At 51.2% G+C, this 14,435-nt stretch overlaps 1 long non-coding RNA gene across 1 annotated transcript in view; it reads left to right on the top strand.

Annotated features, from left to right (window-relative positions):
• The window catches only part of LOC125940740 (uncharacterized), a 154,133-nt gene that overhangs the window by 123,045 nt on the left and 16,653 nt on the right, over nt 1-14,435 (top strand). The gene's annotated exons all lie outside the window — the stretch shown is intronic.

The following is a 14,435-nucleotide window of genomic DNA, read 5'->3' as shown; positions in this document are numbered from 1 at the left end:
ACTTCTCATTATATCATAGTTACTGCGTAATGTGTGATTTTTTGCGTAAACTAACAAGCATTCATGGTGCGTGAGGATGTTTGTGCTTACATGGTATTGAGTGGAAAATTGTCTTCAAAATTACTGTCTTTGATGCACTACAAATATTGCAATTGATTCTACATATCCCTGAAATTGTTACCTTCAATAACCGCAAAAAATGAAAAGTTTATTTTCTGGTGATTTGTTGCCTCTTTCATTACGTAACTACAAGTACATAGTTATTGATCAGTAAGTATGATTTCTATATACGAAGCAGCGAGCGTACACAATAAATATTCCTAAAGTTACTTTCATGTTAAAATTCGCTTAGTGTTTGCACTCTTGCAGCACAAGAAGGCAAAAGACGAGTTGCACATATGTAAACCATCGTGCTCTTTTTCTGACGTTTGCTCGTAATTATGAAATGGAGGCATACGTATACAATGTTGCACTGTTAGCATTTCATTTATTCTGGTTTGTCTTGTTTTTTGCCACGTATATTTCTCGCGTACCTTTTACCTATATACACGCCGTGCTATAGCTTAGTGGCTTTGGTAGGTTGTACTGCTAAGCTCGAGGACGCGGGTTCGATTCCCGGCCATGGCGGCTTACATTTCGATGGAGGCGAAATGCATAAAACACCCGTGTACATAGATTTAGGTGCACGTTAAAGAACCCCAGGTGGTCGAAATTAACGGTGCCCTCCACGCCGGCATCTCTCATAGCCATATTGTGATTTTTGGGTGTAAAACCCCAGAAATTATAATTACTATTATTACCGTTTACCTGTGCTCTTAGTTCTTCATGATATATATGGGTAAATTCGACACGTTGAGATCGAGAGTGGCATTCAGCACGTTTTTACCGTCACACCTACAGCATCACAGGGATTTCTGGCCGTCGTCTTATTGTTATCGTTAATCGTGACGTGAGTGCAAGTATGAAATGTTACTTATGCCATGACCCAAAAGCCCGTTTCAAAAGGTACGATTTTGCAGTGCGTTTTTCGCAGCTGCGATTTCCGCAGATGCAAAATTCGCAATCACGTTTCACATGGATCTACGGCAGCTGCGTTTTTCACATACTCGTTGAACATTCTGAGTGGCGATGACGTATGAGCGAGCCGCCTCCTATTGGTCGTCTGTTTCCACCGCTCCAGTGGCTACCACCGCATCTCGTTTTTCGCAGAGAAGTTCGACATGCCGAACATCGAAAAAACGCACGTACGAAGGGCCCGGCGGCCTATTTTTTCGCAGCTGCGAATTCGCACGGGCGAATTCGTAGACAAAATCGCACCATGTGAAACGGGCTTTAGTCACACATTTGTGCCTTTCCACACTATACTGTGGTATATACACCAAGTGAACGAGCCGCGAGAGTTAAGCCCGTTTCACATGGTGCGATTTCGCAGTGCGTTTTTCGCAGCTACGATTTCCACAGATGCGAAATTCTCAATCAGTTTCACATGGATCTACGGCAGCTGCGTTTTTCGCATACTCGTTAAGCATTCTGACTGGCAATGACGTATGAGCGAGCCACCTCCTATTGGTCGTCTGTTTCCACCACTACATTGGCTACCACAGCATCTGCGTTTTTCGCAGAGAAGTTCAGTACGCCGAACATCGAAAAAACGCACGCACGAAGGGTCCGGCGGCCTATTTTCCGCAGCTGTGACACATGCGAATTCGCAGAGAAAGTCGCACCATGTGAAACGGGCTTTACGCGGTTTGTATTTATTTTTGGTACCGCGGCATCGGCCAAGAGACACATTCCGCTTCCCAAGAGCCCAGTTAAGGATTTCGCCTTAATAAAGAAACAACAGAGCGCGGGATGCAGTCTTGTAAAGCAAATCGAATGCAGGAAATAAAAGAAAGGAAACGATAGGGTGTAAAAGCGTTAGCATGTGCTAGTCATATCTGCTACGTTCTCTTGGTTATTATTGTGGTCTCCAGCTTATTTTCTTCTGCAGCACGTTCACGTTGCTCATTCCACGCATAACTGAATGAAGTAAGCGCGTGGAATGCGAAACAGCCGCGTAAGCGCGGACCAAGTGAGCTACAAGGAAATAGACAAAATACCCGTATTCACAGCCGACAAACGCGTTCTCTGTGCGGTAAGTCACTGCGGTATTACCTTGCGGTGACGTGGTACTTAATATATATATCCAAAATTATCGCGATGTTGGCTAATAGCAACCAAAATATCAGGCTCGTAGCAGACGCCTGCCGCCTTGGCGCGGCTTCCAGGGGCGGAGAAAGCCCTGATAGATGGATGGATGGATGGATGAGGCTGAACCCTTTAAATCGGGCGGTGGCTTACGCCACCTAGCCATGACTATTAACATATTTTTACTTTGTGGTGGGTGAAATTTCACCCCTGCCTTGATTTTATCCACCAATCAGATAACCTCCATTTGGTTACTTCTACCCGCTTAGTCTATTTTGCCTTCACTGTCCCTAAATCCCAATGCTTTGAAAAAATCAGCCCCGTTGCTTTGCACTGTAGGGTTAAGGCCTTTACAGAAAAGTATGAGGTGTCCAGTCGTTTCCTCTTCTTCTCCACACGCACAGCACAACGTGTCTATACCTTGGTACTTGACTCTGTACATCTTAGTCCGCCATACTCCCGTCCTGGCTTCAAACAACAAAGAGCTTCCCCTAGAATTATCGTAGATATTTTCTTTGGCAATTTCTTGCTTGAAAGTTCTGTATGTTCCCAGTGCTGATTTCATCTGCATCCCTGTTTTCCACAAACCCCTTTCTGTTTCCTTAACCGTTTTCTTAACCGCTGTTTCCTGGTTTGCACCCCTCCTGCAGTCCAAATATTTGATTGACAGTTTTCTGGTCAGCTTCCTCCATTCTGTATCAACATTCCTCATGTACAAATAACTGAAAACTCTCCTTGCCCACCGCTTTTCTGCCATTTTTCTCAATCGCTCCTCAAATTCTATCTTGCTGCTGGCTTCCCTGCCCTCGAATGACGTCCATCCCATGTCACCCTGTACCCCATGATTTGGTGTATTTCCATGTGCTCCCAGAGCCAGCCTACCTACCCCTCTCTGCTTAACTTCCAACCTTGCTCGAACCTCTGATCTCATGCACAGGACCGCATTGCCGAAAGTCAAACTAGGGGCCATCACCCCTTTCCAAATTCCTCTCACCACTTCGTACCTATTGTAATTCCACAGTGCCCTATTTTTCATCACAGCTGCATTTCTGCTACCTTTAGCCGTTACATATTTTTCACGTTCCGTTAGGAGTATACTCAGCCCCATTGTTTATCCAATCTCCAAGATATTTGTACTTATCCACCACCTCCAGTGTAACGTCCTGTATCCTATGCTGGCTGCCGTGATTATCATTAAAAATCATGAGTGCCGATTTTTCTTCACTAAACTTCAAACCTAAGCTATCTCCCTCTTTACCACAGATGTCCATTAATCTCTGCAAGTCTTCCTTGCTGTCAGCCATAAGTACAATGTCATCCGCGTACATCAGTCCTGGTAATGACTGTTTAATCCATTCTCCTTGCTTGAAAAAGGAAAGGTTGCAGCCAAGTTTGCTCCTCTCTAATTTTTTCTGTAATCCTTGTAAATACAGCATGAACAACAGAGGTGACAGAGGGCACCCCTGCCTAAGCCCCTCCTGTATCTCTATAAGCCCAGATACCTTGTTTTCCCATTTCATAAGCACCTTGTTGCTTTTATAGATATCTTTTAAAAGATTACGTACTCCATCTTCCACATCTAGAGTGTCCACTATGTCCCACAAATCCTTTTGGATAACCCCTGTCATAGGCTCCCTTGATATCCAGAAATGCGAGCCATAGGGGCCCATGTTCCTTTTCTGCTATTTCAATACACTGCGTCAATGAGAACAGATTATCTTCTTTGTTTCCGGAACCCATTTTGTAGTTTCCCCAGCACCTCCTCGCTCTCCACCCATGCCTGCAGTCTGTCCTTTATAATCTGCATCACCACCCTGTAAACCACTGACGTCACTGTTATGGGACGGTAGTTGTTTATGTCGGCTTTGTCCCCCTTTCCGTTATATATCATGCTCATCCTGCTCAGTCTCCACCCGTCGGGGACTTAACCTTTCATTATCATTTCGCTCACTGCCTCTCTTAATACTTTCTTTGATTTTGGGCCCAATGTCTTTATTAACATAATTGGGATGCCATCAGGACCTGTCGACGTGGTACTAGGAACCCTCTTCTCTGCCCTTTCCCACTCGCTTTGTTCAAGTGGAGCCACTGCACTAACCAGTCTATCCTCCCCTGATTGAGTACATGCTACGTTTCTTTCTTTGAATTTTTCTGTCATCATTGTTCTTATATGTTTCATTGCCTCATCTCCTTCTAGCCGAACACCTTGAGCTGTTAACTATAAACCTCTCTCTGGGCTAGTCTTATTACTGACGGAGTTGAGACGTGTAAGCGTGTGTCAGCACCACCTGGCGGTTTCCTCCCAAAGGGGCACGCGCGACCCGGCGCGTTCAACACACTTCCCCATTCTAGCCATTGTACCGCTGCCGCGAAACCATCTACCGCTCAAACTGCATACTCCGCTGGGGGCGCCACGGTAGTTCTTCGGAATGAAAATGGGGGAGCACGTGGCCTCATTCTCTCTCCTTTGCAGCGCCGCGATGAGCGCTCGGGCCGCTGCCGTGAAACCATCTCCCGCTCAAGCTAACCATCTCCCCGCTGCTTCGCATCCACACATGGTTCCCTTTAGCGGGAGATGGAGTAATTTTTTTTTATTTCATTTGCAAGTGATGAATTGGAAAGTGCAGCTTCTGTCGATGTGCTAATCAGCGTAGGTCCTATTTGTAAAGAATGTTAAGTCACAAGTTTTGGCAATTGATTTCGGTGACTCCGATGTCGTTGGCTTGTCTTGCCGTTCGAAAGACATTTCAGCACTGGTTGCATGAGTGTCTCGCACTGACTGAACACGAAGCATATGTGCAAAGTTCTTACAGTTTACGTATTACCAAGTTACCATCTACCATTGCATGGTAGATGGTGCTCCCGCGTGCGTCACAGGTCTGCGCTGTCACATGATCATTGCTGTTTCCAGAAGTGCCTCATACGTTGCGGGGCATGAACTGTTCTTCGAAATCAAAACTGTGACTGGTCAGGATATACAAGCTTACAATTAAACAATCTTCATGTGCTTAAGCAAATGCTTTTTTGCCGTGATTGCTTGGTCAACAGTTACTAAGTAAGTGCAAAAAACACAGCCTCAAAAATTTTGTGTCGGTACTCCTTTAAGCAGAGCTTGTTCTCCAGATTAAAATATCTTGTATAAGAGTTGTGTCTGGACATAAGCAAACCTCAATGCAGTGGTTAGCATTTGCAAACTGCCAACAACATGCACTAGTGGGCACTCATACTCTCGAGAAATCATCAGTCACGTTGTGGGGATCGAGGTGCCTTCCCGTGCCTCGTCCCCCAGCTCGCGCGTGGCGCTTACCTCAATCTTCGGGAACCGCCGTCCTAACGGCAACATGGCGGACATGACGAGTGCGCCGGACCTACTTTCCCGCGCAAACCCTGCCAGAACACGTCACTGCGACGCGCCCTGATTGGCCTCCCCCGCGGCAGCCCCCGGGCACCCTCTCCACCCGAGCTCCCGTCCGCTGAGAGCTTCCTCACCACGGCAGATGCTCACAGGCTCCCAACGAGGTGGTTACATGAGGCCTACTTTCCCGCGCAAACCCCGCCCGCCCGAACACGCCACTGCGACGCGCCCTAGGGCTAACCGCTACCCGGTTAGCCCTAGCGCAGCGGGCGCGCCTGGTCGACAGTTTGTGGCGTTGCTGGATAGCGGGGCCTCGGTCTCGCTGTTGGGCGAAGAGGTTATGGCTCATTTGCGCCGGCGTTCTGTCCACATTAGAGCCTGCGACACCGCCTTCCACCTCGCGAGCGGCACGGCTACCTCATGCAGCTCGGTGCGGTTGGTTTTGGTTGTGCGCTGGGAGAATCGTGTGCGCCGTCAGCGCTTTGTGCATCTCCCGGGTCTTTTCGTGCCCGTGATTTTTTGTCGCGACTTCCTCGCCCGTACGGGTATCGTGATTGACGTCGCAAGCGGAGGCTACAGGGCTGGCCCTTCGGCCCCCTGCAACCCTTCGCTACACTCCCGCTGGCCACGGCGGCCCCTCAGACGCCGGATGCCGCGCGAGTGAAGGAGGAGAGGAGACCTAGCGCGACCCCCTTGGCTCGTGACCCTCACTCCACCTCCGAAATTGGCCCCTTGGCCGGCACAGCGGAAAACGGTCGGTGCAATCCGCTTTCTTGCGAGCATTGCGCTGCTACGGCGGTCAAGGTTCCGGCGACCACCCCGTTAAGCCGCAGCTTGGACTGCTGGCTGCCGCCTTTGACAGCTTGTCGGTGCACGAGAAGGCACGCCTGTCGTCACTGCTGACTCGTTTCAGCGCGATGTTCACTGAACAACCACCGGGTTGCAGCTCCCTTGTGCGACATCGGATCGACACAGGCGACGCACTGCTGTGGAAATGCAATCCTCGCCCCGTTAGTGTGGCCAAGAGGAAGGCAATTGACCAGGCATTGGATGAGCTTATTGAGACCGGTATTGTCCAGCGCTGAAAGAGTCCCTGGGGTTCTCCAGTGGTAATGGTCCCTAAAAGAGACGGCTCTGTGTGGACTACCGCAGGCTGAACGAGGTCACAAGGAAGGATGCTTATCCTATGCCTAACGTGGACTCAATCGTGGCTAGTCTACTGGATGCTAGCCGCGGCTACCTGCAGGTTCGGATGGAGCCGGCTGATGCGGAGAAAACTGCATTCACCTCTCACCGAGGCCTTTACCAGTTCACCCGTATGCCATTTGGCTGCTCTGGAGCTGCAGCTACATTCCAGATATTGATTGACCGCATTCTCGGGGAGGCTAAGTGGCGCTATGCGCTGGCGTACCTCGATGACATTGTCATCTTCTCTCGAACGTTCGAGGAGCACCTCCACCACCTGGAGGACGTCCTCGAGAGGTTACGTGCCGCCGGGTTGATACTAAACCCGAAGAAAGCCCAAATAGCTGAGACTCGCATTTCCTTATTGGGCTTTACCATCGACAGGGCTCGTGTTCTGCCTTGCAAAAAGAAGGTCCGAGCTATCCTCGAATACCCGACGCCGGTGAACATTCAGGGCTTTAGGCGCTTTTTGGGTATGGTGAACTACTACAGACAGTTCATCCCGAATTGCGCCGCTCTTCAAGCGCCCATGACCGCACTGTTAAAAACGTCGGCCCGATGGAGCTGGGGGCCTGAGCAGGAGGGTGCCTTTCATGCACTATTCCGAGCTCTAGTGGCCACAGCCGAACTGAAGTTGCCCGACCTCAACAGGGAGTTTCTTGTCCAAGCTGACGCGAGCGACATGGGTCTTGGGGCTGTGCTGCTTCAGGTACACGACGGCGTTTTTTGACCAGTCGCCTTTGCAAGCCGGTCACTTAACGCGACATGGGTTGCGTTAAGTGACCGGCTTGGGTCACTGACCGGCTTGCTTGTTTGGATCACTGACCGGCTTGCGACATGGGTCTTGGGGCTGTGCTGCTTGAGGTACACGACGGCGTTCTTTGACCAGTCGCCTTTGCAAGCCGGTCACTTAACGCGACATGGGTCGCGTTAAGTGACCGGCTTGGGTCACTGACCGGCTTGCTTGCTTGGATCACTGACCAGCTTGCGACATGGGTCTTGGGGCTGTGCTGCTTCAGGTACACGACTGCGTTCTTTGACCAGTCGCATTTGAGAGCCGGTCACTTAACGCGACATGGGTCGTGTTAAGTGACCGCCGAGCGCAACTATAACGCCGCCGAGCGCAACTACAGCGTGACTGAACGGGAATGTCTCGCTATAGTTTTTGCTCTCCGGAAGTTTGACTGCTACGTCGACGGAGTGCCATTTGTGGTGGAAACAGACCACATGGCGCTCACCTGGCTTAAGCGCTTGCGCGAGCCTTCGGGCCGCCTCGCGCGCTGGGCGTTGACACTGCAGCGGTACAACTTTGTTGTGCGCTACCGGAAAGGGAGTTTAAACGTGGTGGCCTATCGAATACCTAGTTCACCTTCCGAGGCAGCTACTACAAGCAGGTGAAAGGAACTCCCATGGGGGCCTCAATCTCCGTCACCATGGCTAACCTAACTATGGAAAATATCGAACCTAACTATGGAAAATATCGAAGACAGAGCTCCGAGTACTTTTTCCCCGAAGCCAAAAGTTTTCCTCAGGTACATGGATGATTGCTTCTGTATAGTGAAGGAGTCGCAAGTCGAAAACCTGCAGAGCTATTTAAATTCCATAGACCCGGATATACAGTTCACGTCGGAGCGCGAACAAAACGGATCGCTACCATTCCTAGATGTACAAGTTACACAAACCAACGGCAATCTAAAATTCTCAGTCTACCGAAAACCAACCCACACAGGCCGCTACCTACACTTCTCATCCAACCATCCGGCAAACCACAAGGCATCGGTCGTAAATTCTTTATTGAAAAGAGTCGAAACTCATTGCACATTGGAATCAGATCAAAAGAAAGAAAGGAGAACGGTTCTCAACGAACTCAAAAGGAACGGCTATACAACGGAATTCATTCGAAAAACAACCCGACAACAAAAAAGAAAAAAACAAACTACGAGACCTACAACCGTTGACTCCCCCTCGACCACAGAAACGAGTGTCCATCCCATACGTCAAAGGTACCAGCGAAGCTCTCAGACGAATATTGAAAAAAGAAGGCCTCAAAGTCACGCATAAACCGATGAACACTTTGAATATCCTCATTCCTAAACCAAAAGAAAAAGCTCAAGGCGACGTCTATAAAATTAGCTGTGCCGACTGTCCGGCGTCGTACATCGGGGAAACCAAAAATCTAAAAGAAAGAATCAAACAACATGAAAACGACGTCAGAACATTCAACCGAATACGCAGCGCCGTCGCCGAACATTCCGAAGACGCCGACCACAAGATTTCTTTCCAAGAAACCCAAATCCTCCAAACAGAGACAAACTGGCGAAAAAGGCTACTACTCGAGTCTTGGCACATTCAGAACACGGCGGGTAATATAAACCGCATGAAGGGCATTCTTCCTTCTTTGTAAGTTCATGGCCTTGCAGACGCGACAAAGGGAAGAAAGGACCCCCCGCTCTAGGTCAGCAACACCAAAACAACTCGTCCCCCTCCCCCTGTCCCTCGTCAACACATTCCCGCGACTAAAGGGCGCCCAGCATCGGTCAACCCAGCCGAACAGCGACGCCGAAGCCCCACCCCCTCTCACCCCACCCCACCACCTATTTTGTCTGTCTAGAGCAGGTGCCCTGCCAAGTGTCTCCGCACCTTACGCTCTCTCCCCCTTCCTCTCCTTTGTTACGACGGACCTTTTAAAAGCGGCACACCGCCACCTCCGAAGAATACCACCTGAAGAAGGAGCCAAATTGGTTCCGAAACGTCGGGCTAGTAAATTTCCTTATTTGGTTGGAGTCAATCTCTAAGTCTTAAGGGATTGTGATGTCTGTCTTAACGAGATAGGCTTCTCCGTGCGGCCCTCGGTAAACTGTTCAACTGGGTACACGCCCGCTTTCCTCAACTTCGGGAAAGAGCTGCCAAACGCCATGGACTGCGTTCTGCGGACCGGCAGCAGGGCGTGCGCCACGAAAGCTGGCCTTTTCGGCTACACGCAGGAACTGCGCTCACGAATGGACGGGGCCCTTGAACTGGCCCGTTCCAACCTGGCAAAAGCGCGAGCTGGACAAAAATTTGCCCAGTACGACCGGTCACATAGCGACGTGCACTATGATGTCGGCGATCTCGTCGTCAGACGCAACTCTTGAGTGACGCCGCCAGAGGCATCTGTGCCTCCCTGTCGGCCAAATGGTTGGGCATGTACCGAGTGGAGGCCAAAATGTCCCCTCTGGTATACAAGCTGGCTGACTCCCAAGGGAGACCAATCGGCGGTCCAGTTCACGTCTCGGACCTCAAACCTTTCGTTGCCCACAGCAACGACTGGGGAGATGGGGAGGTGGTCAACGAACCCCAGGCAAAGCGTGACACGGCTGGCCCCAGGCCACGCCACCGATACAACCTGCGGAAACGCACCTAGGGGCTTTCTCCCACCAGATGGTAGCCGGACTTTATTCCCTGCCACGCCGGTAAACGGAGAAACACAGCTAGTGTGCGAGGGCGCACATTGAAGCGGTGATAGGCCCCTTTTGGCCCAACATACCCTTGAGTGCCGACCCGACCTTTTAGCGACGCGACTACGGAATTTTCTCCTACCAGTAGGTATACATGGACATTTATTCCCTATCGCGCTGGTAAGTGGAGAAAAACAATGGTTGGCGGGTGCACATCGAAGTGGTGACAGGCACTCTTTGCTGCTTATTATACCCCGTGTGCAATATACTCTCGTATACCCTCGTATACCCTCCACCGATGTACGTGTTTGCTACAGCTCAGAAGCAACGGGACGTTGGCGGGCTATTCTCCGGCGTAAATACCGCTACAACCTGAGTAAACGGGGTTTGCTCCCTCTTCGCCTGCGCTGAACGCCGGTCAGAGGGGAAGGACTCCCCCCCCCCCCCCCCCCCCCCCCTTCGACCGCGCTTACTCATCAGGCGTGGGCATACCTCGCTGCGGAAGGAAGCGCGCGCCCTTATTGGCCCAATGCTCCTTCCAATCCAGAGCCACAAACGCCGCGCTTTCCTTCGCGCCCTGTCCGGCCCTCGCCCCCGTCATTTCCTTTGTTTGCTGGCGCGGGAGCTTGTGCCGAAGTTCTCAGTTCGCTCACCGCCACGATGCCTGCAAAGAAGCAGTCGAACACGGCGTGTCGCCGCTCAAAGCCGAAGTCCGGCGCGGCGGCGGGAACTGCTCGTGACAACGAAACGTCGCATCGCCCCTCCAAGCCGGCGCAGGAGTCGACCAGGCAAGCACCTGCCCAGGCACCTCCTGCCCCTAAGAAACGGTTGTCTTATCGAAGTGTGGCGACGTGGACTTTCCAGCAGGGACAGGAAGTCCCCGTGGCTTTCGTCTCCTCTCGGCGTTGGTGGTACCAGCGGAAAGTAGAGGTCGGAATGGCGGCTCGGGATTACCCACGCCCGTTCCGCGGCCGCGCACTCTCGGACCAAACCCAAGCGGCTCGCAATGCGGTAATGCCAGCGGACCCCGAGGCAACCTTCTAAGTTGGTTCTTTATTCTATGACCTTCTGCGACTCGTGTGGGGTGCTCGTCGTACACCAGGCGACGCATCGGCGGTAGCTGGTGCACAAAGCCAAAACGTACAATGTGGAGCAGTCGGCTCAACAGCCTAACGTAACTCTGGCCGCGCAGCCCGCCTTCGTCCCGGAATCGCTGCACTCAGTTGCGGCAGCCCTCGTCGCTGATCCGAGCTTCACGGCGGCCGTTGCGGCGGCAGTTGCGGCGTCGAACCCGACCGTGAAGGAGGTGAGCCAGTGGCGCACCGACGGGGTGTGGGTGGATTTGGGGGTTGTAACCCCCATTGAGGCCGACCTAAGCCCCCCTTTTGTTTAACCCCTTTTCTTTCCTAGTGCATTTGAGTACTGCAACTAAGATGCAAGACGCGCAATCGTCTGTACACTCGCAAAAAGCGCATTTTTTGTCCGAAATTAGTGCTGTTTAGATGGTATTGGCAAACTGTCAACCCCCCCATGGCAGAGATCCTGGGTGCGCTACGGGTCATGCAGGTGTCGCGTTCTCTTAGGCTGGCAGCGGTCTTTAGGAGGGAGGAATGTGGGGATCCAGGGGCCGTATTCTGAAACGTTCGCCTAGACGAAATCGGCGTGCGCGCTAATTGGCTGGTTGAGCAAAATTGAATGACGTCGGGCTCAACTACCCAATCAGCTCATCCAATTTTGCTAAAACAGCCAATCGGCGCACGCCTGAAAGCGAAAAAAGAAATTTCGCCTAGGCGAACGTTTCAGAATACGGCCCCAGGTGCCTTCCCGCGCCACGTCCCCCAGCTCGCGCGTGGCGCTTAGCTCGATCTCCGGGAATCACCGCCATAACTAGAGTGACCTAGAATATTCTATGTCACTCTGCCATAACGGCAACATGGCGGACATGGCGATCGCACCTACTTTCCCGCGCAAACCGTGCTTCTCCCCCCCCCCCCCTCGGGAATGGACTTGCCCCGCGAGAACACGTCACCGGGTCGCGCCCTGATTGCCCTCCCGCGCGGCAACCCCCGGGCACCCTCTCCACCTGAGCTCTCGTCCGCTGAGCGCTTCCTCGCCACAGCAGATGCTCACAGCACGGCCGCCCTGGATCGACGCGCGCGGCAGGGTTGCTCCGGCCGTCCCATTCGGACAGAGAGGGTGTAATTGCGGAAAGGGGCGTAGCCGCTGCTTTCGCCGCACCGCGGCGCGCGCCTCCCACCCCTAAACTCCCTTGCTACGGCTGCGCGCGAGACGATTTGCGCTATAATTCGCGCTATAATGAAAATATCGCTTCATAAGAAACCGCGAGAAGTTGTGCCGAACAAAAAGGCACACAAAAGCACCGATGTCCCTTGACGCTATTTTTTTTTTTCTTCTTTGCACTCCAGCCTCTGTCAGGATGATGCTGCCCGAAACGCGTACACTAGTAAGCCAAAGTTTTGCGGGAAAATTATTTCCGCGTGCTCAAGCGCAGCATGCCAATGGAAAGCCTGCACGCGAAAGAAGGCATTCGAGCTCTATCTGCTAGAAGGAATGCCAGCTGACTGACGAGGCAACCAAGATTTTTTTTTTTGCGCGAATCCGCAGCCTGCAAACTTTTGTTTATGACTTGCATTTTCCCCAGCTTGACCAATTGACTGTCAAAATACGCTTTGGAAAGCGAGAGATATGACTCGGTGCTTTTAAATGGAGAGCTGAAGTCACGGCAGTCTTGCATCTGTACATGCGAATGCGCTGTTTATTGTGTTAAATAATTGTGTTAAATAAGCAAACTCATCGCGCATCTTCCTGCACGAAGTATCAAGCTGCTTACCTGAGTCGACAGCCACGGACAGACATTTTTCAGCAACTTTCTGAGCCATCAGTAAATAATTTAATGCCATATTTGTATTCATGGCAAAATTACCAGCATAACACATTCACAATACCTACAATTTATTTACGATAGCAAACACACAGCGCTTGTGCACTCGCAGTACTCCTTCAAACGCGGATAACTTTTCGGCTCAGTGGCTTACTCATTAGTTTTTTGCGGTAAGCCGCTGTGTCCGTAACGACTGCGCCAATATTTGAGTGTAGGGGCTTTATAAATTTGCTTGCAATTCATGAAGAAATCGCTGATGCATGCTTTTCGTTTGCCTAGCTGGCAAGCAAAAAGAGGGCAGCTGTCTAAGTGAGGACAAATTAAAGCTCCACTGCTCCAGTTTCCTCCACTGGAAATGCGTGAAAACTTAGACCAAGCTTTTTCTTGGTGCTCGACTTGCAGCATGGCACGCAGCAGTACGGCATGTTTTTGAAAAATACAGTAAATTACACGCAGAAACAACAAATCACTTGCCTCAATTCAATGTGGTACAACAATGTGAAATGCATATGAAAGCATATATGCTAGTTACACAGGGCCTTCAGCAGCAACACTTCCAAGTAACATATAGTAGTTGGAGGCTTGATGGAAAAGCCGCTTCAGCACCACTGATGTATCGTGGGAACTTCACATTGTAAATGCGACGCGCATGCAAGGGCCCCGAATAATTAATTCGGCCGGTACATCAGGCTGGAGAAAATGTACTGCAAAATTATTATTACCACTGTGATTTCTGTATATGAAGACTTCTGTGAACACAGCGCTCGACCCGAGAACGTAGCCATACAGTGACCACGATGATTAAATACTTTTATTTTTGAAGGGAACAGCGAGCGCAAGAAAAGAATGACGAGCGTGGTCAGGGGAAGCACTTCGGCACAGCGGCAACTCACTCGCCAGAATACGTCTCAAGGCGCATGCAATCCTCCACGCAAAGTCGCGTAAACACCCAGCCTATGCGTTAGCTGCATCTCTATCGTATTATGCTACAAAGAAACACCCTCGCTGTGTAAAGCCGGCTTAAGAATCTATCACCACGTGCCTTGATTCTCGTGCAGTTTCTTGCAACTGTCAGTCCACTTTGGGCCAACAATCAACCTATCTTCACCAAGTGTACGATGTGAAATGCACATCTCTCCAAGCATCTTCACGGCCGCGACGCCGTCAGCAGAGGGGTGGGAGCACAGCGCTGCCGCACGGCGCGCGGGGCAACTTCCTCAATTCCATGTTTTCAATGGGGCACGCGTCGAATGGGACGGCCGTAGCAACCCCGCCGCGCGCGCCGATCCAGGCGGCCGTGCTCACAGCATAGTTTCTCACTATAACACCAAGAGGGTAAACTGGCGCCACCGTCTATGCGAGTCTCTTA

This window comes from Dermacentor silvarum, chromosome 10 (assembly GCF_013339745.2).
Source record: "Dermacentor silvarum isolate Dsil-2018 chromosome 10, BIME_Dsil_1.4, whole genome shotgun sequence".
In the NCBI taxonomy this organism is placed as follows: domain Eukaryota; kingdom Metazoa; phylum Arthropoda; class Arachnida; order Ixodida; family Ixodidae; genus Dermacentor; species Dermacentor silvarum.
This window is presented reverse-complemented; position numbering and strand designations above follow the sequence as displayed.